The sequence below is a fragment of the Vulpes lagopus genome, chromosome 10 (genome assembly GCF_018345385.1).
Source record: "Vulpes lagopus strain Blue_001 chromosome 10, ASM1834538v1, whole genome shotgun sequence".
NCBI lineage: Eukaryota > Metazoa > Chordata > Mammalia > Carnivora > Canidae > Vulpes > Vulpes lagopus.
Genome location: NC_054833.1, coordinates 109,163,392 through 109,188,773, shown reverse-complemented (window position 1 = coordinate 109,188,773; position 25,382 = coordinate 109,163,392). Strand labels below are relative to the sequence as shown.

At 49.6% G+C, this 25,382-nt stretch overlaps 1 long non-coding RNA gene and 1 pseudogene across 1 annotated transcript; one reads left to right on the top strand and one right to left on the bottom strand.

Annotated features, from left to right (window-relative positions):
• Positions 1-183: 183 nt before the first annotated feature.
• Positions 184-20,411, bottom strand: LOC121500215. The gene is made up of 4 exons (XR_005990334.1): positions 20,264-20,411; positions 17,885-18,094; positions 14,782-14,882; positions 184-379 (listed from the first exon to the last, which is right to left on the bottom strand). It is a non-coding gene; the product is annotated as an uncharacterized LOC121500215 (long non-coding RNA).
• On the top strand, positions 16,914-18,142 carry LOC121500214 (annotated as a pseudogene).
• Positions 20,412-25,382: the final 4,971 nt, after the last annotated feature.

The following is a 25,382-nucleotide window of genomic DNA, read 5'->3' as shown; positions in this document are numbered from 1 at the left end:
TGTGATAGTGGTCACAGGCCGTACCGCCCGGGTTCCTTGGCTTCCTCAGGTGAGGTGGCCGCCGGGGTTCCTTGGCTTCCTCAGGTGAGGTGGCCGCCGGGGTTCCTTGGCTTCCTCAGGTGAGGTGGCCGCCGGGGGTTCCTTGGCTTCCTCGGGCGAGGTGGCCGCCCAGGGCTCCTTGGCTTCCTCAGGTGAGGTGGCCGGCCCGGGATTCCGTGGCTTCCTCAGGCGAGGTGGCCGGCCCGGGATTCCGTGGCTTCCTCAGGCGAGGTGGCCGCCGAGGTTCCGGGGTTCGTGGCTTCCTCCGGTGAGGTGGCCGCCGGGGTGCCGGGGTTCCGTGGCTTCCCCAGGTGAGGTGGCCGCCCGGGGAGACGCCAGCCTGTGAGGGGAAGTGGGGAACGAGGGTCCAGAGCTTGAAATCAGATTTCTCAGGCCAGGGGTTGGCTTGAGACCAAGGGCCCCTCCCCCATGCCATCCAGAGCAGAGAAGAAGGCTCCCCGGGGCTCAGTCTGGGGCAGGGGCTCTATATAATTCTGGCAAAACCAGAATTATACAGAGAACGTGGTCTCCTGGCCAGGAACTGTTGACTGCTGGTCTGGGGCCAGGACCCCAGCAAGGGACAGGGGCAAGGAGCTAGAGGCCTGGTAGCCACCGCCCAGCCCGGCACATCTACACCACCTGCTGGGTGTGACTCCTAAGCGTGCCCCACAACCGGTTTATGGGACTTGCTTAAGGTTACCTGGCTCAATTTTCCCAAAGCAAATATTTCCTTCTTGGGGACGAAGCTTTTGCTCTAAGTAGCCTTCTGGGCAGTCCTGATTTATAGCATATTCATGCCTTGGTGTCTGGTTTATACATCAAGCTCTATGATACTGGTTAGTATGACTCTGCACCTGAGAGACTAAATACCTGAGACTTTCAGGTTTCGGACAGTATCAAGCCAGTGGGGGAGATCATGCCCCAAGTGCCTTCCAGTACCCTCCAGGTGCATGGAACTCCCTACACAAAGCATTAACATCATGCTTTCCTTCTGAGCATCTTTCCTGTGAGTCTCCTTCTTCCACTCCTCTTCACAGTGATTGACATTAATGCCCACAAAACCTTCCACAAAGGGAGGGTCTCATCATAATATTCCTTAATTTCTGCACTTTGGCACCTTCTGGTTTTTTATGACCAAAGCTAATAGGGCAGTGGACATCTTCACGTCCATAGCTTTTGTCCTTTGATTTCTTCCTTTGGGATTTATCTCCAGGAAGGATATTTGGGTGCTTGCTGGATGCCAGGATCATGCAATCTTGACACTCCAGGACAAAGCTCGTAGAAGTTTCCAGGCCAGATATGTGTCTGCAGTGCATGGTGTGTATGTGTGTATGTGTGTGTGTGTGTGTGTGTGTGTGTAATGGCAAAATAGTGCTTAGGGGAAACAGTGCCCTAGACTCTGGAAAGCCGCCCCGGCCCCACACAGTCAACTTGGAGCCATGAATTGAACAGTGAGAAAGAGCCAACCTGGCTGGTTCCCAAGACCCAGGCAAGCCTGCCTGGTGCAGGTTGCTGTGCCTGGGACTTTGTAGTCAAGGATGTTTCTCAGGAACTGACGGCTCCAGGGGCTGCTCACCTCCTCCCTGGCACAGGCATTGTCTCCACTCTCCTTGTTAGCCATACAGGCACAACTGTACACTTTTCAGCCAACTAGATGTTTACTAAATGTCCATGGCAAAAGCCTGAGTCCTGAAAAATAATTCATACCCCTCTGGAGACCTCTCCACCTCTTATGTAGTGCCACTGGCATAGCACTTTGTGAAATTGCTTGCCAATTTAAACTACGGCCAATAACTTGAGGCTACAGGTTTTATTACAACTTTACCAGCATTTGCAGACCATAATTTTTAAAATATCAACTTTATTGAGATGTAATTTACGTACCATAAAATTTACCCTTTTAAGAAGTGTATAATTCAGTAGGTTTGAACACATCCACCAAGTTGTGCAACCATCACCACTATCTTATTCCAGGACATTTGCATCACCCTAAAATGCAGCGCATACCTGTTAGCGGTTACTTCACATCCTGCCTCCCCCAGCCCCCAGCAACCACTGGTGTATTGTGGCAAATCTGTGGATTTGCCTGTTTTAGACATTTCAAGCCATCTCTGTACCTGAAGTGGGGCTCAGACTCACCACCCCAAGATTAAGAGTCATGCTCCACCAACTGAGCCAGGCAGGGGCCCCCTAGACATTTCAAATAAATAGAATCCTACAATATGAATGAATGAATGAATGAATGAATGAATGGTCCTACCATATGTAGTTTTTGTGTTTGACCTCTTTCACCTAATATGATGCTTTCAAGGTTCATCCATGTTTTGGCATGTATCAGCACTGCCTTCTTTAATATGACTAAATAGTGCTTTGTGTGGATATAGTACAATTTGTTTATCCATTTATCAGTTGACAGTCCTTTGGGTTGTTTCTACCTCTTTGTTTTTCTTTTAAGATTTTATTTGTTCATTCATGACAGACACACAGAGAGGCAGAGACACAGGCAGAGGGAGAAGCAGGCTCCATGCAAGGAGTCCGACGTGGGACTCGATCCTGGGTCTCCAGGATCACACCCCAGGCTGAAGGCGGCGCTAAACTGCTGAGCCACTAGGGCTGCCCTGTTTCTACCTCTTTGGCTACGATGGATACTCCTACTATGAACATTCATGTACAAGGGTTTTTTAAAAAAATATTTTTATTTATTTGAGAGAGAGCGAGCTCACGAACAGGGGGGAGGGGTAGAGGAAGAGGGAACAGAGACTCCTTGCTGAGCAGAGAGCCTGATGCAGGACTCGATCCCAGAACCCTGGGATCATGACCTGAGCAAATGGCAGATGCTTAGGTGACTGAGCCACCCAGGCACCCCATGTACAAGTTTTTACACCAAGTGTATGTTTTATTTTCTCTTGGTTATATATCTAGAAGTGGCATTGCCAGGTCTTATAGTAACTCTGTTTAATTATTTGAGGAAGTGCCCGTTTTCCAAGTGACTGCACCATTTTATTTTTATTTTTTTTAAAGATTTTATTTATTTATTCATGAGAGACACAGAGAGAGAGAGGCAGAGGGAGAAGCAGGTTCCATGCAGGGAGCCTGATGTGGGACTCGATCCCGGGTCTTCAGGATCATGCCCTGGGCTGAAGGCGGCGGTAAACTGCTGAGCCACTCGGGCTGCCCTGTATGAGGATTTCAATTACTCCTCATCTTTGCCAACACTCAATTAGCTCTCATTTTGATTATGGTCATCCTAGTGGGTGTAAAGTGGTATTTCATTGTGGTTTTGATTTGCATTTCCCTAATGACTTACAATGTTGAACATCTTTTTATGTGATTATTGGCCATTGTTATATCTTCTTTGGATAAATGTCTATTAAAATCTTTTGCCCATTTTTAAATTGGATTATCTTTTTATTGTTGAGTTGTAAGAGCTTTTCATATATTCTAGATATAAGTCCCTTATCAGATAAATATGATTTGCAAATCTTTTTTCCTATTTTGTGGGTTGTCTTTTCACTTTGTTATGGTATCCTTTACAACACAAAAGATTTCCTTTTGATGACATCTGATATATTTTCTCTTTTGTTGCTTGTAGTTTTGGAGTAATATCTAAGAAGTGATTGCTAACCCAAAGTCATTGAGATTTACCTCTATGATTTTTTTAAGATTTTATTTATTCATGAGAGTCACAGAGAGAGAGGCAGAGACATAGGCCAAGGGAGTAGGCTCCCTGTGGGGAACCCAATGTGGGACTTGATCCTAGGACCTAGGGATCACACCCTGAGCCGAAGGCAGAATTCTACCGCTAAGCCACCCAGGTGCCCCTACTTCTATGATTTCCTCAAAGAATGTTATAGTTTTAGCTCTTATATTTAGGTCTGTGATTCATTTGAAGTTAATTCTGTATGAGTGGGGATTCTTTGCATGTGGTTATCCAACAGTTCCTGAGCCATTTGTTTAAAAAAAAACTTTCCTTATTGAATTGTCTTGGTGGGGGGATCCCTGGGTGGCTCAGCTATTTAGTGCCTGCCTTTGGCCTGGGCGCGATCCTGGAGTCCTGGAATCGAATCCCACGTCAGGTTCCCGACATGGAGCCTGCTTCTCCGTCCTCCTGTGTCTCTGCCTCTCTCTCTCTCTCTCTCTGTCTATCATAAATAAATAAATCATTTAAAAAAAAAAGATGAATTGTCTTGGGGATCCCTGGGTGGCTGGGCGGTTTAGCGCCTGCCTTTGGCCCAGGGCGCCATCCTGGAGTTCCGGGATCGAGTCCCGCGTGGGGCTCCCGGCATGGAGCCTGCTTCTCCCTCTGCCTGTGTCTCTGCCTCTCTCTCTCTCTGTGTCTCTGTGAATAAATAAATAAAATCTTTAAAAAAAATAAAAATATAAATGAGGATATATACTTCCCACCCAAGGAAACTGGATGCTGTATTTGAAAAGTCTACCAGGAAAAAAAATTAAAAAAAAAAAAAAAAAGAAAAAAAAAAAAAAAGAAAAGTCTACCAGGAAGCTAGTATTTAGAAGGTACTCAAGCTATGAATATTTCCCTTCCTTCTTTGGAACCCCCAGAGTCCTTCCCATTCATCAACCTCATCACTGTTCTCTGGAGCTCTGGGGAGCCCCCAGGATTTGTTCTTTCACTAACTTTCTGCTTAACTTCTACTGGGCAATCAGTCGCTCAAGACCAGAACCCTCAGCTAGGAACTTCAGGTAGACTGCCACACAACCCTGCCAGGCAGGAACTGACTTCCAGGGAGGCTCACCAACCTATCTGAGATTACGCAGCCAAGCAGCAATCACAGCTTGCATTGACTCCAGATCTGAACTTATTCTACCCACTCTCTAGAACCCCCAAGGGAGGCAGGGGCCCCTGACACATAAGTCCTAGAGTATGAAAGAGGCCATGCTGGGGGTGCTTGGTGGCTCAGTGGTTGGGCATCTGCCTTTGGCTCAGGGGATCATCCCGCATCCTGAAATCGAGTCCTGCTTCGGGCTGCCCCCAGGGAGCCTGCTTCTCCCTCTCCCTGTGTTTCTGCCTCTCTCTGTGTCTCTCATGATTAAATAAATAAAATGAAAGAAAGAAAGAAAGAAAGAAAGAAAGAAAGAAAGAAAGAAAGAAAGAAAAGAGAAAGAGAAAGAGAGAAAGAGAGAGAGAAAAAGAAAGAAAGAAAGAAAGAAAGAAAGAAAGAAAGAAAGAAAGAAAGAAAGAAGCCATGCTGGAGGGTGTGGGGCTTCTTGAGAGGGTCTTCTGGGGCTGTGGGACACGAGCAGGCCCGACCCTGGCCTCCTGCCCCAGGATGTGCCCCCTGAGCTGATGCCCAGTATCACAGATGAATACCTAGGCAGCAGTTCTGATGCAGAAGCCAGACGTGACGACTTCCAGGAACTTCTGGCTGATATTATCATGAACTTGCCTGCCTTGAATTTCTCTAGAAGCTTCTAAGGTGAGCCTATCCCCGTTCACCTGCCCCACCCTTTCCATTTCAGCCCAAGAGCTGGGTTATCACAGGAGACATGGCCTGACACCCTGTTGCTACCCCCACACCCCACTTCCTCTCTGGGATGCAGTGTCACCGTAAGGAGAGGTGACTCTGGCAGGTCACTCTGCAGGTGAGTAAACCAAGGCTCAGAAAGGTGCAGTGACTTTTCAAATGTCACCCAGCAGGACCCATCACCAATTCTGAAGAATTTATTGGACTCATGAGTGATATTTCCCATGTTTAGCACTTCTCCTGGGAGAAAAGTATTGCTTCCTCCACACCTGGTAGCTAGTCCCTGACACAGCCCTAGAACACCTCCAAGCTCCTAGCTTTGTGACCTTGGGCAAGATACCTAGCCCCTCCGTGCCTCAGTTTCCTCATTTGTAAAATGGCGACAGTAACTATCTAATTTGTATGTTCTCAGGAGGATAAAATGAACGATTACACATAAAGTCCATGGAATAGTGGGTGACAGCCAGAAAATGCTCAGTAAATGCTTGCTGATAATGATGTTGTCATCAGTGTTGGTACTGGTATTGGTGTAACTACAAGCTGGTCCTGCCAAAGGGAGGACCTGATCAGGCTGAGGGTACCTATCTCCGATGCAGCCCTCGCCACAGATTCTGGAGTCCCTGCCTTTTTTTTTTTTTTTTTTTTTTATGAGTTCCAGCATTGACCCAGTTCCTTTGCGAAGATCAAGCCAGCATGGATGAGGGCTGACCATGGGGCTGAGGTTGCCTTCATAATTTGGGGTCCCTTCCTCATGGATGAGAGCTCCCTGCTGGGTAAGGACAGACAGACATGCAATCCCCGGGGCTGCAACAAGCTAGGGTGGGGCTTGTAGGCACACAGGTCTCCAGTCAGCACAGGGGACCCTTGAGTTCTCTCCAGGACCCACCTGACCCTGATCCAGGTCTGTTCCTCCAATAGCCTTTCCAGAAGCTCCAGAGGAGGAGAAGCAGCTGAGCCTCACCATGATGGCTCAGTGGACTCAATTTGCCCGGACAGGGTGAGTAAGCAGGCAGGCACACCTGCCTTTGGGCCTATACTACTACTCAGATCTTCTTCTAGGGGACAACGCAGGAGGCCTTGACCTTCATTCATTCCTCCCATCCAGGGACCCCAATGGTGAGGGGCTGCCTCTTGGCCCTCGTTCAACCAGTTGGGGCAACACCTGGAAATCAGCCTGACACTACGAGTTGGCCAGAAGCTAAGAGAAGCCAACTTGGTTTTGGACAGAGACACTTCCCGCCAAGATCTGGCTGCAGCAGATGCAGAAGGGCAGGAAGGGGCAGGATGAGCTCTGAGGGGTGGCAGAGACACAGCTTCTTCTGCTAAGAAACTTTAATTTAAACCAAGCTGATGTATAGACATGTCCCTTAAGGAAGCAGCCCCTCCATGACTGGCATTGTGCTCTGTCGAAATGCCACCTGCTACCTACTTCAGGAACCTTTGTACAAACTCTTCCTTTTTCCTGAAGTGCCTTTCTTCCTTGCTTCATGGCTGGTTCTGTCTCATTCTTCAAGCTCCCCAGAAGACCCCCCACTCCTCCAAGCAGCCTTCCCTGCCTTCTCTGAGCCTGAGTCTGTGTCCATTACAGCATAGCCCACGCCAGGCTAGTATTGTCTGTGTCTGTGTCTCTTTCACCTCTCTGAGAGTAGAAGTCAGCCTGACCCCACTCCGCGTCTCCCCCAGAAGGTTTGGGCAGGACCTGGATTCAGGGATACTTGATGAGCAGTAAAAGGTAGAGAGTATGTGAATGGTGGCTATTGGATGTGAACCCAGGATCTTCAGCCACCAAAGCTATGCTCAGTCCTGCACAGAAGTCCTCATTGGTGGAAGGGTGAATGGACAAGTCAGTCTTGGGGTAGAGGGAAGTCCTGAGACCTTGGGGGAATCTAGCCTAGAACATATTTTAGCCCCCAAAGCAGCAATTGCCCCCCAAAGCCTGACTCAGACTGAGGAAGGTCCCTTTCTCCATGTTGCCCAGACACAAGACAGAACAGAATCCAGCTAGGCCAGAGCCCTGCCTTTTAGGATATGAGATGTGAGTTTCCCAGCCCTGGTGCTGCAACCCTTTTATGGCCTGGCTCAGCTCCTCCCTCCCCTCCCAGCTTGCGGAGACCAACTTCTAGGGGAGCTCAGCACAGCCCCCACAGTATCTACCAGGACACAGGAGAACAGGTTGGGGAGGGTGTCTGGACAATTGCATCAGTCAGGCTGTTGTCCCATAGAAAAGAAGAGGCCTACCCACTCAGGCTACGACAGGTAAAAAGGAACCAGAGGTTTTTGAGTGGGAGCAAACATTTCTTTTTTTGAGGATCAGTGCACCGTTCCCTTGAAATATCTAGATTTTATTTTTTTTATTTTTTTTAATATCTAGATTTTAATACATATCACAAGGACTTTACCTGCCACCACTCTCTCCTTCTACAGGCCCAATCCCACGTATACCCTTTCTCAGTCAGACTAAGTTCCTGTCTGCTGAGGGTTACATGAAAAGCACTTGTAATTGGGATCAGAGCTGTTCAGGGAGATCCATTTTGGGGATATAGGGGAGACACATAAAACCAAAGGGGCTCAAGTCATGCCACTTGCCTGCTCAAAAGCTCCCTGTGACTCCCTGCCACCCTTAGGGCATGTCCAAGTTCTTCCCCTGGCATTGAAGGCCTCCCATCCCATCCCCTTCTCTCCATGGGGGCAGTTTGGCCCCACAAGCAAGGAGAGAGCCTGACAAATCAACAAGGCCCAATCAGAGCCCTCCCCTGGGGACACAGAGGGCTGTAGGGGCACAGAGGTAGAGGCCAGCCCTGCGGGGGGACATGGAAAGGAGGGACATCTAAGCTGAAAAAGGAGAGCAGAGATTACTCCAGTGTACAGGCCAGAGCAGTGGACCCGAGCAACAGGGAGCAACAGGACAGAATGTTCCTGGCAGAGGGAAGAGCAGGCACGAAGGCCTGGAGGTTGAAACCTATTGAGGAAAGAGTTCTAAAGGCTGGAGAGGGGATCCCTGGGTGGCTCAGCAGTTTAACGCTTGCCTTCCACCCAGGGCGTGATCAAGGCCCGGGATCGAGTCCCACGTAGGGCTCCCCACAGGCAGCCTGCTTCTCCCCCTCTGCCTGTGTCTCTGTCTCTGTCTCTGTCTCTCTCTCTCTCTCTCTGTCTCTCATGAATAAATAAATAAATAAATAAAATCTTTTTAAAAATAGAAATAAAAAAATAAAGCTGGAGAGGTCAGCAAAGACCAGACTCTGAGGAGCCTTGTGGACTGCAAGGGTGTGGACTGCACTTGAGGCCAATGAAGGGCCTTGGAACGGTGTTAACCAGAGGGTAACAGGAACCGGTTGGGGGCGGTAGTGAGAGCGGGGACTGGAAGAGCAAGGAGGGGACCAGTGTGGGCCTCCAGTTAGGTGGAAGGCACTGGTTGGCTCTAGATTTAGAGTAGACAGATAGACCTGCTGACTGATGGACACAGAAGTAAGGGGAAGGAAGACTCTCCAGGGGCTGCCTGGAAGCCAGCAGCCCCAGGCTGGGATTCAAGGACCCTGATTTGACCATGTGGGATGTATAAAGAGGCCTCCTCTCCAGGCCTGAGGGAGCAGCACACTTGGGAGTCATGGGTGGGAGGGACCATTCCCAGCTTTGGTGTCACCATCACCAGAGGGCTCTGGAAGGTGGGCCTTGGACCATTCTCTCCTTCCCTCTCCTGTCTCGAGTCCCAGCTTCTACGGTTTTTTCCACACGGGAAAGGAGGGGCGGCCTGGCACCACTCCAGAGGCTCAGGGGTGGAGGTGGGGGGAGGCGCTCATACAAGGTAGCTGCTGCTGGTATTTCAATCCTTTTTATTCTCTCTTCCCTGGGCCATCGATCATCAAACCCCCCCTCCCCTGCTTGCCAGAGCGTCCTTGACCAAATAACGGCCCTGCCCTGAGGATTCAGCAGCTACACAGAGCTGAGGGGAGCAAGGCAGGGGGCACCCACAAACTCAGGCCAGGTCCTGCAGGGAAGGGACTGGTGGGCCCGAGAAGCCTCCTTGGGCTGGGGTCACAGGAAGGGCCACATGAGCTGTGTGTGTGTGCACCAGGGGTTACTGCAGGATCACCTGGACAAGGTACTGGCAGATGCTCCCAGGAGACACAGACGAGTGTGTACATACCCGGTGCCAAACTTAGTTACTCACAGGCACAGGCAGTCTCACACACACACACACACACACACACACACACACACACGCATCTATACACACACCCTAATATGGTTCCAATTCAGTTATGCAATTTACTAAATTTGTATCTTTGTACAAGTTATTTAGCTTCTTTGTTTCTTAATTTTTCCATCTACGAAATGGGGGCAATGATCATGTCCCTTTTCATAGATCTGCTGTGAGCATTGAATGATAATTAGCTGTAAAGTGCCCAGAAGAATGCCTGACACACAGCAAATGCTCAGTAAATGCTCTCTGGCACAGATCCGGACACAGCCTCAAATCATACCATCCTTTGAATCATATGGCTCCCTTGACTACAATTTTGGCCGGGCCCAGGGCACAGAGCAATCAGCTGGTCAGGACTCACGAGGAGACTTGCTAACTTCTCCTCTGTGTCAGGTTTAGTGGCATCCATCCTCTCCCTCAGGCCTCTGGACAGTCTCCTGTGGTCCTCAATGGTCCTTTAGGGTCCTGAGTGGATCCTCATTTTACAGATGAAGAAACAGAATCAGAAGAGAGAGTACCTTGTCTAAGGCCACACAATGACAGAGCCAGACTCATACTTAAGTCCACTGGCCTCTAAGTTATCCTTCCCTCTCCAGAATGTGCCCTCATGTCTAGAACGAGCTTTGTCTAAAGTCATCACCCGGGATGCCTGGGTGGCTCAGTGACTGGGCATCTGCCTTCGGCTCAGAGTGTGATCCTGGTCCAGGGATCAAGACCCATGTCGGGCTCCCTGTGAGGGGCCTGCTTCTTCCTCTGCCTATGTCTCTGCCTCTCTTTCTGTGTCCCTCATGAATAAATAAATAAAATCTTTAAAAAATAAAAAAATAAAGTCATCACCCAAAGGCTGGGAGGAATCTGACTCAGTGTGATTGACCAAGCCCCTGTCAGGCTCTCTGTGACCCTTGTACGAAACAGGAGTGAAGCTCCTGGCCCTTTCTAGCCTCACAGAGCTTCACCCCAAGTCAGTCCTCAGGAGTCCTCAGGACCTCATTCCTGCAGGGTACCCCTAGGTCCCCTTGGGGCCAGCTGAAGGCACTCCTGCGTCTCAGGCTGGACGTGGAGAGTGGCACTGTAAATGCCATGGCCAGAGTTTTGGGAATGGGATAGCATTGCAGGCAGCAGCAAGAGGGCCTGAAGGTATCCCTGACCTTTGAAGTCAGGGGTGGGACGGTACTATGTTAGGGCGACCTGAAAAATACAGGTGGGCAGTGGGAATTCCTCGATCTTCTCCCAACTGAACCAGGCATTCAGTGATAGCAGGCTCAGGTCCAAGCTTCTCAATAAAGCAATTGAAGAAAAAGGGAAAGCTGATATGAAACAGACTGATAAAAACCAATATTTTGGCCAGGATTTGGATCAACCAGAACTCCCGTGCATTGCTGGTGGGAGTGTAAACTGGTACGACCTCTTCGGAAACTGCTTGGCATTATCTGCTCGAGTTGAGAGCCACAACACTGTGACTCAGCAATTCCACATCCCTCCAGGAATTCCGCTTGGTAGACATATACTGAATGAATGTGTCCGTATGTTCACCACGGGAGACATGTCGTGGTGTAGTCACAGGATGAAATCCTCTGCAACAATGAAATCGAGGAGAGCACTTGACAAGATCAGCACTGGGAATTATACTATATGTTGGCAAATTGAATTTAAAACAAACAAACCGGGATCCCTGGGTGGCGCAGCGGTTTGGCGCCTGCCTTTGGCCCAGGGCGCGATCCTGGAGACCCAGGATCGAATCCCACGTCGGGCTCCCGGTGCATGGAGCCTGCTTCTCCCTCTGCCTGTGTCTCTGCCTCTCTCTCTCTCTCTCTGTGTGACTATCATAAATAAATAAAAATTTAAATAAATAAATAAATAAATAAATAAATAAATAAATAAATCAAACAAACAAAAACCAACGATATCCAACCATCCGCGGCTACACAGGACACCGTGGATGCGTCTCACTGACATGATGTGGACTGACAGTAGCCTGACGTAAGAGAGCATGTGCTGTCGGCTACACTCGCTTACCCCTGGCCCGTAGGCTTCCTCAGTGCTGTTCATCTTTGAGTCCTTGCTAGCCAGAAGGTCCTGGAGATTTCTTAATGGTGCCATCCTGATGGACACACACTCCCTCTGGGGATGCTGTTTGGAATAGAGAAGGGTACCCCTCCCCGCCACCCTTTGATAGACCCTGGTGAGGGTCACCGCTGACCTGCTTGAGCACAGGATCTCAGAACAGTAAAATGATTCTTCCACCCAGGAAGGTACCCTTTCCTGCCTCCTATGGGTGGGAAGTCACGTCAGAACCCTGGCGGGACAGTAACTTCTTGCAAGATACATCCAGGAAGGCAAAAGAAACAATAGCAAAAATGAACTATTGGGACTTCATCAAGATAAGAAGCTTTTGCACAGCAAAGGATACAGTCAACAAAACTAAAAGACAACCTACAGAATGGGAGAAGAGACTTGCAAATGACATATCAGATAAAGGGCTAGTTTCCAAGATCTATAAAGAACTTATTAAACTCAACAGCAAAGAAACAAACAATCCAGTCATGAAATGGGCAAAAGACATGAACAGAAATCTCACAGAGGAAGACATAGACATGGCCAACAGGCACATGAGAAAATGCTCTGCCATCAGGGAAATACAAATCACTTGCCATCAGGGAAATACAAATCAAAACCACAATGAGGTACCAGCTCACACCAGTGAGAATGGGGAAAATTAACAAGGCAGGAAACCACAAATGTTGGAGAGGATTTGGAGAAACGGGAGCCTTCTTGCACTGTTGGTGGGAAGGTGACCTGGTGCAGCCAGTCTGGAAAACTGTGTGGAGGTTCCTCAAAGAGTTAAAAATAGACCTGCCCTATGACCCAGCAATTGCACTGCTGGGGATTTACCCCAAAGATTCAGATGCAATGAAACGCCGGGACACCTGCACCCTGATGTTGATAGCAGCAATGGCCACAATAGCCAAACTGTGGAAGGAGCCTCGGTGTCCATCGAAAGATGATGGATAAAGAAGCTGTGGTCTATGTATACAATGGAATATTCCTCAGCCATTAGAAACGACAAATACCCACTATTTGCTTCGATGTGGATGGAACTGGAGGGTATGATGCTGAGTGAAGTAAGTCAATCAGAGAAGGACAAACATTATATGGTCTCATTCATTTGGGGAATATAAATAATAGTGAAAAGGGAATATAAGGGAAGGGAGAAGAAATGTGTGGGAAATATCAGAAAGGGAGACAGAACATAAAGACTCCTAACTCTGGGAAATGAACTAGGGGCGGGGGGTGGGGGTGAATGGGTGACGGGCACTGAGGGGGGCACTTGACGGGATGAGCACTGGGTGTTATTCTGTATGTTGGTAAATTGAACACCAATAAAAAATAAATTTATTAAAAAAAAAAACAGAACCCTGGCAGGTCCAGAACCATGACCTCTACCTTCCCCCCAGGCCCAACTGCAGGCCAGCTCCAAGCAAGGCTCCTCTCTGCACAGGATGGAGACTGTGACTTCACCCTGTGATCTGGCCTCTAAGAACATTCCACCTCACTTGTCAGACAGGTCTGTTTGTGTGGAAAGCCCAATAGTGGACCAGATGGGGCTTCGGTCTTCCCTTCAAAAAACAGGATGCTGCGTGACTCAGGACAGGAGCCACCTAGTGCTACATATCAGAATCACAGATTTTTAATCCTAAAATAGTGTAGCACCAAGGCCAACAAGCTGACCCAGCTACCCCCATTCGACATCACCTGTGCCCCCTGTGAACATTGGATGGAGCCTATGTGAGTCTTACACCCCACTGAAGTGCTTGGCCTGACCCAACCCCTCCCCATATGGACCAGATGAAAGGTTGTACCCTCCACAGGGAGAGGTAGCAAGAGTAGACCCAGGTGTCAGCAGGACTAGACCTTAAGGCCCACACAGAACTGGCCAAGTTGTGAGGCACCAGGGTGGCTCAGCCAGTTAAGGGTCTGCCTTCAGCTCTGGTCATGATCTTGGGGTCCTGGGATCAAGCCCCATGTCAGCTCCTTGCTGAACAGGGAGTCTGTTTCTCCCTCTCCCTCTGTCCCTCCCACCCCCACTTGCGCACACGCTCTCTCTCTCTCAAATAAATAAAATCTTTAAAGAAAGAAAAGAACCAGCCAAGTTGCTGCACAGCTGAGTGGAGGAGTCAATATGTGACTGGCCCCTGGTCTGGCAGATGGACTCACAGTCCTGTCTGCCTTCTCTACCACTCCCTTCCCTTGTCCTTCATCCCCCAGCTTGCCCTTTGCTTTGAATGACACATGCTTAGTGCATTCAGGTAAACCAATCTCGTCAGATCCTAGGCAGATGAAACAAGCAGCTCTGTCACCTCCCCTAAACAGGACTCCATACTCCTATTGATGTGGCCATAAAAAGACTCAATAGTGCTGCAATATTAGCATGTATACACTTTTCTACTCTGCTTTTTTCACTTAAAATATTGTCATAAGCAGTTTATTATTTGAGTGTACAGTTATAATTTTTTGGCCTAGTCCTATGACACAAATGATGCTTCCGATACTCACTATGGTACATACGACGACAGATCATAAAAGTCCTTGTTTTATCTTTTTTAAGATTTATTTATTTATTTATCATGAGAGACACAGACTGAGAGAGAGAGGCAGAGACACAGGCAGAGGGAGAAGCAGGCTTCTCTCAGAAAGTCTGATGTGGGACTTGATCCTGGATTCTGGGATCACGACCTGAGCCAAAGGCAGGCGCCCAACCACTGAGACACCCCCCCCCCTTTTTTTTTAAGAAAAAGTCCTTGTCTTAATGAGTTTCTGAATCTTTTCTGAGTCAAAGCATGTGAATACAGCTGTTACACATTGTGCCAGATTACTTTCCCAAGGCATTGTATCAATTTATCCGTCACCAACAGTACATGTGAATGTCCTTTTCACTGTATCTTTGAGAGAATTGGGTGCAATCATTTTTAATTTTTTGGGTAGAAGTTGTAACTCTCCGATTTAATTAACATTTTATGCTGTCTCAAAAAGTGGAGTATTTTCATAAGTGCTTACCTATAGTCTCTGGATAGCAAGGCTGGGATGAGTACCACTCCATGGCAGCTCTTGTTCAGGGGTGTAGAGTACTTTGCTGCATGCTCAGGTGCCCCCAGAGTCTGGAGTGAGAACAGTAAAATATCACCACATAGAGCAGGACTCTGAGGAGAGTCTCACTGTGTGACCTTGAGCAAGTTATATAACCTTTTGAGTTTCCATTGCCACATTTGTATCATGTAGTAATAATAACACTTACCCTCTCCATTTTTTAGGAGGATGAGGTGAGATGGTCCATGTAAAGTGTCTGGCACAGTGCCAGGTTATAATAAAGGATCCGTAAATCATGGCTGTTGGCTAGTCAATCATGAGTGGACCCAGGCTTCAGGACAAATCCAGGTAATGTGGTAGAGGTTGAATTCAACTTGGTCTAATTCATATTTAGTCCAAGAGCTGGCTAAGATGTAAATCTGCTAGTAGTGTGTCTGTGTGCCTGTGTGTGATATGTGAATGTATGCTACATATGGATACATTGTGACCTTTATAAAACTGCTCTTACATGCATATATATGTATGCAAATGCATTTACCTCTTGTATTTCTGCAAGTTTTGTTGTAAATGAGCGGAACTCTCATGTATCTATGTATGTATGGATTTATCTGTACACATGAGTATTAATGAGAGTAGGCATATGCATGAAAATGCCCATATATGTGTGATTTCTTCCCAGAAGTGTGCCAGGTAAATGTTAGCAATCAGAAAGGGGTATGGTGATATCCAATATCAGACAAAGGCAGAATCAAAATAAATGACACAATGCTATTGACATTAAATGATACATTAAATGACAGAAAAATAATTCATATAACAGACATGAACCTTTATGCTCCTACCAACATAGCACTGAAATCTTGAATCAAATAATGAGAGAGAAAATACTGAGAGAAACACAGAAAAAATGGGCAAATACACAATTGTGAAAAGCTTCAAGCTGCAATTGGTGCTGATGCAGATGGGCCAGAGTTCTTTCAGGGGCCAGGGTGATCTTTCTCCTCTCTTCTAGGTGCCCTGCACACCATGGAACCTCCAGTGGTTACCAAATATGGGACCCTCCAAAGAAAATAGATGCATGTGGGGAAGACACCCATCAATGTCTTCTTAGGAGTCTCCTTCTTCATTCTTCCTGTGGGTTTTCATAGGTTCACTTCCCCAAAGCTCCCAGAGCTTTGGGAAGGAATCAGAAATGCCACTACCTATGCTCCTGCATAACAGCCAAAGGACTACTATCTGGAAGGTAGGCAGACCCTAAGGAGGGAAGTGGACCAATGACTGTCTCTAGGTCAGGGTTTGAACAATTCACTAAAAAGAGTGCACTATGTGGCCATAAGTGGGCCAGGGATCCATTCTGGGCCTCAGTTTCCAAACCTATATAATGAAGTAATTGGCCCAGATGGTGTTTAAGGCACTGATAATGCTGTTCTTGGCTCTCTCATAGGAGGAGGTGCTCACTGGTGTGCCCCAGTACCTTCTGGAGAACTGGGTTCTCCGAAAAGTGTGCGAGGAGCAGTTCATTTTTTCTTTCTCTCTTATATACACACACACCATCCTCAATGAACCCTGAGCTCTTGCTTCTCACTTGGGGCTTGAACCCAAGAACAAGCCCACATGGCATATCCAAGCCTTCCCTGCAGAAGGGGTTTCAAGATGTGGAGGTCACAGGCTCATATTCAGTTTTAATGTTCCAGAATTTATTGCAACCTCTAGCAGGGCTCAAATACTGAGTCGCATGAGCATGTTGAGATAATGACTGCCCTTTGCTGCCCTGAGCTTGGGAAATTACCCAGGACAAATGTATTTATTTACTCAGACCAATGAGTAACCAACCCACTGTCCTGAATATTCAATGGCAATCATCAACAATCAGTTGATAAACATTAGGGTTAGAAAAATGTCTACCTGAGATGCCTGGGTGGTTCAGCGGTTGAGCGTCTGCCTTCAGCTCAGGGTATGATCCCAGAGTGCCGGGATCAAGTCCCACTTCGGGCTCCCTGTATGGAGCCTGCTTTTCTCTCTGCCTATGTCTCTGACTCTCTCTATGTGTCTCTCATGAATAAATAAATGATATCATTTAAAAAAAAAAAAGAAAAATGTCTACTATGAGAACCTGGGTGTCAGTTGATATTAAAAAAGTACAACCGGAGGCAGTGGCGATGGCAGCAGTGAGAGGATGAACAACAAGTTCGACTCATTGAAAGATGATGACAGTGGGGACCATGATCAGAATGAAGAAAACAGCACACAGAAAGATGGTGAGAAGGAAAAAACGGAACAAGACCAAAGTCAGGGCAGCAGTAAGAGGAAGGCTGTTGTCCCTGGGCCAGCAGAGCATCCCCTGTAGTACAACTCTACTTTCTGGTCTCCAGAAGAACCCCCGGTCATCCCACCAGCTCACACAGCTATGAACAAAATATCAAATAGATGGGCACCTTTGCCTCTATGGAGCAGTTCTGGAGGTTTTTGTTTTGTTTTGTTTTGTTTTGTTTTTAAGGTTTAATGGGTTTCATTCAATGATTCTTTTTCTTTTTTTTATAGAGTTTTATCAATTTTTTTTAATTTTTATTTATTTATGATAGTCACACAGAGAGAGAGGCAGAGACATAGGCAGAGGGAGAAGCAAGGCTCCATGCACCGGGAGCCTGATGTGGGATTCGATCCTGGGTCTCCAGGATCACGCCCTGGGCCAAAGGCAAGCACCAAACCACTGCACCACCCAGGGATTCCCAGTTCTGGAGGTTTTATAGCCACATGGTATGTCCCGGGGACCTGACAGGCCACAGTGACTTCCATCTCTTCAAAGAAGGAATTAAGCCCACGTGGGAGGATGATGCAAATAAAAATGGTGGCAAGGGGATTATTCGACTGCGGAAGGGCTTGGCATACCATTGCTTGGAGAATCTTATCCTGGCCATGTTGGGGGAACAGTTCATAGTTGGGGAGGAGATCTGTGGGGCTGTGGTCTCTGTCCTGTTGCAGGAGGACATTATTTCAATATGGAATAAGACTGCCAGTGACCAAGCAACCACAGCCCGCCTCTGGGATACGCTTCAGCGAGTGCTTCGCCTACCTCCCAACACCATTATGGAGTACAAACCCCACACCGACAGCATCAAAATGCCAGGCAGGCTGGGCCCCCAAAGGCTCCTTTTTCAAAACCTCTGGAAGCCGAGGTTGAAGGTGCCATGACCCTCTCCCTCTCTGGATGGCACCATCATTGAAGCTGGCATCGTCGGAGTCTCTTGTTCTGTTGGCGTGCTACCTGGAAGATCCTTCTGTCCTGGACAAGAGGAATTGGAAGAGCATTTTATGTTTTAAGAACAGGCTGATACACAGTAGCTACAGCAACAGCTGAGATCACTTAATAAATGGTGCTAAACTAAAAAAAATTTTTTTAAATTAAAAAGTATAACCACTGGGGCACGTGGGTGGCTCAGTTGGTGGAGCGTCTAACTCTTGATTTCAGCTCAAGTCGAGACCTTGGGGTTGTGAGATCAAGTCCTGCATTGCGCTCCACTCTGACATCTGTGCTGAGTGTGGAGCCTGCTTAAGATTCTCTCACTCCCTCTCCCTCTGTCCCTCCTCCATCATACACACTCACAGGTGCTCGCTCGCTCTCTTTCTCACTAAAAAAAGGGAGGGGGCATGCCTGAGTGGCTCAGTTGGTTGAGTGACCAACTCTTGGTTTCAGCTCAGGTCATGATCTCAGGATCATGAGACCAGGCACTGCCAAGGGCTCTGCACTTAGTGCAGAGTCTGCTTAAGATTCTCTCTTCCTCTGCCTCTTGCCCCACTCACAGGCATGTGTTCTCTCTCTCTCTCTTTCTCTTTCTCTCTCTCTTTCTCTCAAATAAATGAATAAATCTTGAAAAAAAAAAAGCAATGTTAAAATAACAACTACCACCCTGAGTGTCTAAATGTTGAGAACAGAGTATCCACTGTTACAACATGAATGGTTGTTTCTAGAACGCTGGGGTGTAGTCATTAAAACAATAACCAGGAGAAGCCCAGACATTCTGAACACTCTGTGATTGTTATTTGGAATCCCATGGATCAGGTGACAGAACATGGGATGGCCACTACCAGAGCCTCAAGGATCAGGGGTTTAGAGACTCGGGAGTCCATTGCATAGAAGTCTTGGTGTCAGTTGTTGGAACACTGGCCATGAGCTGTCAGCTAATAGCTGTTTGGAACACAGAGTGTCAGGTGTGAGAATCTGTGGATGGCTTAGAATAGACTGTGGGGTGATAATTAAGAAGGAAAGAAGACTAGTGACTAGTTTGGACAATGGATATTTTGGGGCCAAAGCAACAAGGGGACAAGTGGAGAATGGAGCAGAATAGGCAGACAGGGTTTCCTGGAGCTAGTCAGATGTTCCTAGCCCCAACTATTGAGAAAAGACTCCCGCAGGGCTGGGCCAGCAGGGAGAAAAGGTGATGTGGCCCAAGAGCCCAGCTCCACTAATGTCCACATGCATGCCAGGACTCAGATAAATCCTCATCCATCCCTGCCCCTGGGGAGCGCATGGTTGCTTGGGGGGGGGGGGGAGGAAACAAACCAATTGGAATCACTGCAACCTAGTGCTATAGTCAATATGGATAGAGCTTTGGGGAGCACAGATGTAAAGTGCCCAGCAGAGGGGGCACCACTTGAGCCGAGTCTTAAAGATTTTTTCTTTTTAATTTTTATTTATTTATGATAGTCACAGAGAGAGAGAGGGAGAGGCAGAGGGAGAAGCAGGCTCCATGCACCAGGAGCCCGACGTGAGATTCGATCCCGGGTCTCCAGGATCGCGCCCTGGGCCAAAGGCAGCGCCAAACCGCTGCGCCATCCAGAGATCCCGAGCCGAGTCTTAAACATGAGTAGGAGTTTGCCAGGCAGAGGAGAAAGCATTCCGCAGAGGGGACAGAAGCAAAGGGGCTTAGAGGTGGAAGGCAAGGGTCCAAGTGTATCTGGAGGAAAGGGTGGCCGGAAGACTAGATGGAGAGGGCCTGGGTCAGTGTGGGTGAATCTGCACCTCATCCTGAGCACAGGGGGGCCCAGGAAGTTTTTAAGGAGGGAAGTGCCATGGTCAGGGTTGTGTTTTCTATCAATCCTGTGTGGAGGATGTTAGAAGGGATGCAAAGAGGCTGGGGCAGTGTCGCGGCCAAAGGCAGCCATGGCCTTGGCAGGGCAGCAGCTCTGGGAGGAGGCGAAGGCGTATTTCGGAGCTGTCTGGGAGGCAGAACAGAGACTGAGGCTAGAGAGGGGGCATGAAAGACAGGGAGGTGCCCGGGCACCAGGTTTCTGGCTTGGCAGCACCAACAGTCTCCAACAGGAGCAGGAAACCTCTCCCCACGCAGGGGAGACCCCGGGGAGGCCACGTTGCCTCCCGCCCCTGTACCCCAACGCTGGTGGAAGCCACTTGGACACAGAGAGACACACGCACACACGCGCGCACACACGCTACCTAAATTTTGCATTTGCTTCTATTCCTCAACTGCGGAACGTGGGTTTGCAACCCTCTCGCCTCTCTGGCCACCACATCGGCCCGAACTCCTGTCTCTGAGGAGGCCTGAGGCCGGCGCCTTCCTGGAGCGCGACGCGGCTGAGCTCCAGCGCCGAGTCTGCACCTGACAGTCACGCGCCAGCGCGCACGCGCGGGGACGGGGACGCTCCGCGGCCGGAGAGCCCCGCCCCCCCCCCCCCCCCCCCGTCTGGCTCCCGGGGGCCTTCCTCGCCGCCCCGCTTCCCTCCGCTCCCACGTACCACGCCGCCGACTGGCCGCCAGCGAGAAAGTGGTGCTGGTGCTTCCGCAGCCCAGGCCCGGCCTCCTGGGCTTCCTGGGGGGCGGGGGGGGCACCGCCGGACTTGGGGACCAGAGGAAGGAGGGGGGAGGCGGGAGGGGGCTGGGGGCGTGGCGCGGGGCGGGGCCTAATTTCGACTGGAAGGGGCGGAGCTCCAAACTGCCCCAAGGGAGAGGGACCTAGGTCCCGGGAAAGGGGTGCGATCCAAGACCAGGGGTCTCGGGGACCCGCGGGAAGAGGCGGGGCCAGGGAGAACCGGGCAGGAGCCCTGAGCAGCCAGACGCTCCCCGGTTATAAGCCCCGCGCACCCAGCACCGGCCACAGCCGGGCCCGCGCGAACTGGGCGGCTCAGCGCCGGGTACAAAAAACACCGCAGCCTTCGGTGGAGCCCCAGGCTGTGTGACCCTGTTTGGCCTCTCTTCGGGGACCCTGTGTATCTCGGGACTAGAGGGGGCAGTGCCCGGGGAGACCCCGCACGGACTCACGAGTTCATCCACCACTGCACAAAAGCATGTGCAGATGAGCATGTACGGAAACATGCAGGCCCACAGACCCGCGCTCACCCCTGCCAAGGGTACCATCCTCCCGGGGTGGCACTGAAGAGAAAACCAAGCCAGTCCCAGAGAGTAAGGATGCTCAGCCTATCCGTAGTGGGCCAGAAAGATCACCCAGCACCTCCTACCTTCCTACCTCCCCCCAAAGCTCTATCCCCTGAACAGAGTGCATCATCTGCCCTGTGGTCAAGGCTGGGGGCACAGACCAGGCCTTGGATCTGGGGGGCAACCACTGACCTGGAGTGTACCTGGAGTGTGGGCGTAAAGTCAGGTACCTGCTGAGGGACACGTTTGGGAGGTGAGCTGGGACCATGTCACACAGGCCTTCACCTGCCACAGTAATAATACTGAACCGCTTGAACACTTTCTGTGTGCCAGACACTCTACTAAGCACTTTATATGTGTTCATTCATTTAATTCCCTCAACAATCCAGTTCTACAAAAAAAAAAAAAAAAAAAAAATCTCTCCATTCTGCAGATGAAAAAATTGAGGACAGAAAAGTTAAACAGCTCTATTCAAAATACACTGGAGAGCAGGGGAGGATTGGAAGCAGCGAAGCGACACAGCCAGATGTGCATTTAGAGAGATGGCTCCGTGTGTTGGAACCAGTTAGAAAGAAATAGGAGCAGAGGCCTGGAGGTCAGCCAGGAGGCGAGGTGGGGTATATCCCTAAGGAGATGATGAGGACTGGCTCTGAAACAGAGGCAGGAAGGATGAATGGTAGGTAGCTGCAGAGGGATGCAGGAGGCCGGGTAGACAGGACTGGGGCACCTGGGTAGAAGGGTGTGTGGGGGGTGATAGGAAAGGGCCCTGTGGCTGGGTGGATAGTATGGGGTGAGGGATGCCACCCAGATGGGAAGCAATTGGAACATATTTGGGGGACATGAAGGCTGAGGTGCCCAAGAGACAGGATGAAGAGTCCCAGTGATAGTGGCTCCCCCAACTTGGGCAGCAGAGAAAGCTACAAGTTGTGAATACAGGTAACGAGGACTGTGGGAACCATAGGGTCCCCCATTTCTAGCCCAGCAGCAGAGAGAGACCCTTTCCTACACTAGCAGAACCCCTCCCACAACCCCAGATCACCTCTAGAACCACTGGGGCCCACTATGTGGACTGGGATATGGGGACCCAGAGGCACGAAGGCACTGGTTCTAGGTCTAGGATTCCAACCCAGGACTCTTGATTCCTTCCCAGCTGCCTGCACTCTTCGGGCCCCTTCACACCGCCAAGCCCTGGCCAGATAATCATTCAAAACTGTCTAAGTGACTTCTACTTAAACCTCTCATGGGTGCCACACTCTCCACCCCTGTTAGATGATGTCACCCCTAGCCTGGGATCTCTTCTATAGGGCCATTTCCCAGAGTGGCACTTTGGCACCCAGAGCCTTCCTCACCCCCCACCCACTGAAGGTGGCCAAGGTGGGTGTCTCCTCTGCCCCAGGGATCAGCAAGGAGGGGCAGGATGGGGCACCCTGAACACCTCTTCTCCACAGATGGTTGGCCACCTGGCAGGCTGTAACTGCAACAGCACACAGATTCTGGTAGGCTGCCTGAGAGCATGATCAGGGGCTGAGGTGATGTGTGTGTCTAAGAAGATGATAAGTAAAACTTCCTTCTAGCTCCTTCACCTGGCCACCTGCAAGCACCCACCTGACCTGATCCTCAGCTGCCCCAGGGACCGTGTATCAGGAGCACAACATTTAGCAAAGATTTTCAAGAGGTGAGGGAGTGAGGAATGTGGACATCTGAGGCTGAGCACCCCAAGTCTGAGTAGCCTAGTCTTCTCTAGCACCTGCCCTCCAAGGGGTAGCCAAACCCCAGATTTTCCCAAGGGGGACCTATGGCTAAAGAAGCTGCTGGATGTGGACCTGCTGAGCTGGGCACCCTAGGCTGCAGGGATCCTAGGAGAATATGTGGAGGATTGATTGGAAATGCCCCTCGTCTTGTAGATAGTGTGGTTCATGAGCCCTGTGGTGAATAATGTGGTGCTCCCAGAGGACCCTCTGGTGCTCCTGAATTGGGGGCAAGTTGTACCTGTGCCCAGTCTTCTGGGTGTCAACAACCTGGAGTTCAGTTGGCTCTTACCTTTTGTAAGTGAATAGGAGGGGTGCCCACCAGAGTGGGGGTAACAGAGGATTCTTCTTGGGTAGTGCTGGACATCAGATCAGATCCCATTGGCTCTTCTAGGGATGTCCAAGTCTTGGGTACTGCCTACAGTCCCTGAACAGTAAGAGCTGGCCAGAAACAATGGGAGGAAGAGAAGTATGGCCTTTTGGAGGTTTGGGGACCCCAAATCTTCAGATCGTAGTTTGGATGGGTCATCGTATCCATTGTTTACCCTCCAGGCAGCTGCAAATTCTGTGGTGCTCCCTTGCTCCTGGTCAGGCTAGATGCCCCAGCTCAGGAGACATCGTCCCAGCCCCCAGTTCAGCTCTGACCTGGGTGGTAGTGATGGACAGGTTGGGAGCAGGAAGGCGGGAAATAGTCATGGACCCTTCCTAGGCTGTGTGCTCTGAGAACTCACCATTTAGATGATGAGAGCCTTGGAGCCTGGTGTAGCTCTGGCTGGAATCCCTCCTGATATTTGGGCCTGATTCACACCTGAGTCCTTATCTTGTGGGCAGATCAAGAAGCTCCCAGGAAACCAGCATATAATGAGAAAAGGAGCCGTCACCAAGCTTCTCTGAAGCACCAGCACCCTGTTGGTGAGGGGCCATGCTGTTAGGGGTGCTGCATAGTTACAAAGGGGTAAGAATCAGCAAAGGAGACCTTCCCAGAAGCTTCCCTCTTTCCCTCCTCCCCCAGACCCAAAACTCCTGAGGTACTGAGCCTGAGTCCGAGTTGCTGGTGTGCCTGCCTCTGGCCCAGCTGGCCCCCCAGGCCTTAGGGAAGGTATGAATTCCCCACTCAGAACATCACCAACGAGCAGTTTCCAGTGGTGTTGGAGGAGTACCTGGGTGATATTGATGACCATGACTGGAAGATGTTAAGAAACCATATGGTGTCTCTCTGCCTGTGTCTCTGCCTCTCTCTTTCTGTGTCTCTCATGAATTAATAAATAAAATCTTTGAAAAAATAAAAATAAAAATTTAGCAGTTAAATCTACATATTCAAAGAAAAAAAAAAAGAAACCATATGGCGGACCTAGGTGGGGATGCTACCTTGGTGTACTTCACCCTGCAGGCTGCCCACCACCACAGTGGTTTGTGGAGTCCTCCAGAGTGGCCACACTCTATCCGCTAGTGCTGCTTACCAACTGCTCATCCACCTTCTCTGCACCTCTGTGCTGGCGTAGGATTCCAAGATGCCATAGAAAAGGCAGTGTGCTGTCAATTAAGAGAAAAGTGGAAGAGGAGGGCAGGGCAGAGTCCAGCCCAGAGGAGACAGGCTGGGGTGGTCAGGGAAGACTTCCTAGTTGAGAGGACAAACTGAGGGCCACTGTGGAGATCCTGCCCAGGATAAATAGGGCTTGAGGGGCACCTGGGCGACTCAGTGGTTGAGTGTCTGCCTTTGGTTCAGGCTGTGATCCCGGGGTCCTGGGATCGAGTTCCGCACCAGGCTCTCCTCAGGGAGCCTGCTTCTCCCTCTGCCTGTATCTCTGCTTCTCTCTCTGTGTCTCTCATGAATAAATAAATGCAATCTTTGAAAATAAAAAATAAAAGAAAATAAACGGGGCTTGAAGAACATATGGGTGAGAGGTCAAAGGTGGGCCTGGAGAGCATAGACACCAAAGAACCCAAAATGCCCAAGAGAGGAAAGGTTCAGAGAAGGGGAAGGCTTCTGTGGTCTTTGCCACAATCCTGTGAATTAAGTTTTAGCATCCCTGGTCTGCAGATGAGGAACTGCAGCTCAGAGAGGCGGAGTGAGTGACTGGCCTCAGTTGCTGCTCAGTCACTCATGTGACTGGTGAGTAGTACAGAGAGGACTCAAATCTGCTGCCTAGATTCTGAAGCCCAAGGGCTTTTTCCTGCTTGCAGATGGGTGGGATGTGTGGGGGAGATGAAAAGCCCAGCCCAAGACTTTTCCTGCAGCTGTCCTCAGTTTCCCTATTCCTGGATGCTGGCTTCCCTGCCTACCTATATGAGTTTGAGCACCGCACTCCCAGTGGTGCAATCATCAGGCCCTGCACTGATGGAGCAGACTATCAGGATGAGATCCACTTCGTCTTCAGAAGTCCCTTCTCCAAAGGTGCTCAAACCCCACTCAACTCCCCCCCCGGGTGTCTAGT